Here is a 4,205-nt window from a genome sequence, read left to right on the forward strand (position 1 = left end):
TATTTATGAATTAAATTCAGTTTACCCTCATGAAGTTTGGGAGTAACTTCATATTAATCCCTATACTTTCAATTTCATCAGTTTACCCCTCAAACTTTTGAATTTTTCTCAAGCGTGACCAAATGTCTTATATTCTGTCCAAATCAGACGTTAACTGCTGATAATTTTAACCTTAACTGTGAGGCCAGTATCTAGAATTTGGGCAAATCGGACCTTATATGTCCAAATCGAACCTTAACTGCTGATAATTAAAGGTCAATTCAAACGGAATATGAGAATTTGGGTACGGCAGACAGAAATTGAAGAGTTCAAGGGGTAAACTGATGAAAATAAAAGTGTAGAGACTAACATGAAGTCACCCCCAAACCACAAAGGGGTAAACTGAATTTAATTCTTTATTTATATATGTGTATGTTTACCATTGTCCAGACATCCATATGTACTATGTGGGCATTTTCAAAGGATCATCGTACCTCTGATTAATAATGAAATCGCATAGTTAATCATGCGTGATTATATATAGTAATCAACTGATAACCCATCATTATCGATCTTGTTCACAATAATCAAACAGAGTATAGTACTAAGATATCGAGCTATAGATTATATATAAACCATTTACTTACTGGCATGGAATCCACTGCTCATGACTGCCCGATATGTATAATATATGCGCCTCTCATCGTCGAACTGCATTAGTTTTGTTAGCTAATTAAGTACATGACGTGATGACACAGTATATACATATACTTATATAGTTATTAACTGTTTCATTTTTCAATCTGCTACGAGTTACAAATGGAACATCTTATATATTATATATCGAAAGTTCTTAAGTGCACCAAAGTACAAGTGAACCAATAGCACTGACCAATCACAATTATTCATTTAATACAGTCAATTGTATGACACTAACATCGATGCTAACACCGTTAAATAATTAAGACAAAAAAAAAATCCAATCAACATGGTAAAAATAGGTAAAGCTACAATAAATATTACATGGGCAATTAATTCCAATATCAATGGGAGAGGTTATTGATAATTGATCGACTTTTATTATTTTTTATTTATTTGTTTTTTTTTTTGATACACAATTAAGTCTTTTTTTTAGTGAGACTTTTTATTTTCTTTTTAGTTTCCGGAAACGCAAAGAGGGATTATTATTATTATTTTTTATTATGTTTAAAACAAATAACTGTCTTTAATGAAATGTTCGTCCGCACGATCAACCTTAACACCGTAATTGTAAAGACGACGGATCGTCGACGATTCATTTAAAATATTGTACCTATTACAGAACGCTTAACTTGTGGTGGTGTGAGTATTGCACAATGTGTATGTTTTCAGTTTCTTTTCTATTAGCATTGAATAAATTCTTTGTGGTCTAATTTATTTATTTTTTCATGCAACACGTATATTGATTGATATGTTTACAAATAAAACTTTCACTAAATAATAAATACTCAAATTTCTATCAAATTTATCCATTTTTAGATTTAATATATAGTATGGATTGTTCTTCTATCTATCAATTACACCAGAATGTCTATTGTATATCAACGTGATCGACGTAAAAGGAGTTGGTTAAAATGGTATGTACAAACTTTAGCCACATTCATTCTCGATTTGAGCCAGATCAATGTGATCAACCAAACATCTATTTATATCTCTTGGTTTTTATCTATTAAAATTTCCAAAGAATAATTAAATTTAGAGGCAGGAGCTCCTAAGTTGTAAATTTCTTACATAATAGTTGAAGCTTGGGCATTCAAGCATGTGGTCGCAAATTCTTTGAAAATCAAATTTTGAATGATTTTATTAACATCACTTCAGAAAAATAAGTTTTAGAATTTTATCTAGACGACTAAACCTAATACTCAAATAGACGGAACATTCTTGCATACAGTTTATATTGATATGCCTTTAATATATGAGTGCGGCTATTGGGACCTCTAAATTTGCTCATTAGACCTCACTCTATTATGAACTATTAAATGACATATACATCCTCATATATAATGACTATTAAGGACACTAATTATACAAAAGGAAATATTATATTTATTCTTTTTAGACTTTCCAATTCAATAATAATTGATTCCATTCTTTATGATTTTCCTTATATATATTTGTTTTTCAATTTCTTTTTATTAAAGCATATATATATAGTTTATAAGAGCTAAAAATATAATCAATATCGATCATGTAACATAAAATTTTGTATTATCATAGATATTGAACGCATATACTTGCAAGGTGCATAAATATTTTTGCAAAAAAAAAACAATAATAATATCTATCGATTATAGAAAATTTATATTTATTTGAAATAATTTATTATGAGGTACAAAAAAAATCAAATTATTCAAAAGAAAAAAATGAAGAAAAAATAACACGTATAAAAGAGAAAAAATAATTAAAAAGATATATAGAGTCGTTCATGATAGAACATTTTCTTGCATGAAAAAAATAATAATAAAATAATGAAGGTAGGGATAATGGATGTTGAAAAAAAAAGGGAAATAAAAAAAAAAGAATAAGAGGTCTATTGAGTGAATAAGAAGTAATTAATTGGTTGAAATATATGTCGATAAATAACTAAGGTTATGTTAGGAATTTAAAATGAGGTATAGTGAGCAAATGTTTATATTGAAAAGTAAAAAGGAGGTGTAGAGAGAATAAGAGGTATAGTGAGAAAACTTAGAGGTCCTAATAGCCACACTCTTAATATATATGGAATAAACAAATTAATATATCGATAAAAAATCAACCATACGCTTTACAATACTATAGAACTACCTTATTCAAAAAAATTACTATAGAACTACATAATTAAATGAACGAAAAAAAGGTAACTAAAATAGAAAGAGAAACAAACTTAATTGTATCAATAAATACAAAATGAAAAAGTAAATATAAACTAAAAAGAAATAGAAAAAGCTAGTTAATCAACCAGTACAAAACGACCACATCATCTCTGTCATCTCTCCCTTTCCCTTCATGACTCTATGACTCCAAAACTCCCATGAACGGTCAAGAGACGCCACCACCCTCGGCCAGGTCTCACCTGACTGACCGACCCGCACGACAACCCGATCCAAAATCCTCCGATTCCATATCCAACCACGTCGCAGATCCGCCGCAATGCTTTAGCTGAATGAAGAAAAGCCCAGACTTAACCCACCTCATCAAACCATGGCGATTACATGTAGCAAAGGGCAATAAGCTCATTCTCATCTCCTTTCTCTTCGTTTTCTCATCCTCTAAGCTTCTTTTAGTCAAATCCGATTCCGAACCCAGTTCTCCCATGTCCGAGATATAGCCACAAGCCAAGATAAATATCGGCTCTTGAAACTCAAATTTGCTGGGTTTCTTTAGTTATTACTGGTTAGAGTTTGCATATGAACTCAGATGTCGAGGGACTTGGATCTATGATGCTGCCGTCGAGGGACTTGGCTTTTTGAACTCAGATGTAAGAAACCCAAAATTCCGACTATGTTTCGCAAACGATGCCGCCGTTGAGAAAGTCAACATTTGAGATAATGAGAGGGTTCACTTTCGGTCAGAGTGGGATTGGAAAATTTGATCCTCCATCCACAAGATGAACAAGATCGATAATTTCTAGGACATCAGCAAGTCGATCGATGATGGGTTGTAGACATATGGGTGATGGTTAATCAGGTCAGGTCTGGTTGGGGTGAGATTGATAAATGGGAAGCAAGAGAGAGCAATCAATTCCTTGGTTTTTACCGTGGCTCGTTTTTGTTGGGTGTGACTAACGTCGTCTATATCTGTTAGTATGGTTTAAGTGCACCAAGGTGCACTGAATCCGCTCCGCTTATACATATACTCGAGCTCCTTTTATAGTAGTTTAATCATTCATGCAAATGAATAATTTCCTTGTTTGAAATTGAATAATTTCCTTGTTTAAAATTGAGTGGTTTCAAATTTTGCTTTTACGTATATTACGTATTTCCAACCATAGATGAAATAGATTTGTGTATGTAGTTAATATGGTCACAATCTCATTAAATTATGGTGTTATTGAAAACAAACGCAGATATAATGACAAGAGAGGACCACGAAATTGATTAAAACTGGAAGCAAATAACATGTGTCTATATATATATATCATCTATTCCAAAATTCCAGCTCACAATTATTGGCCTTGTATATATATACCAGAGAAGCTACTGGAACAA

Source organism: Fragaria vesca, linkage group LG3, assembly GCF_000184155.1.
Source record: "Fragaria vesca subsp. vesca linkage group LG3, FraVesHawaii_1.0, whole genome shotgun sequence".
Classification (NCBI taxonomy): Eukaryota; Viridiplantae; Streptophyta; class Magnoliopsida; order Rosales; family Rosaceae; genus Fragaria; species Fragaria vesca.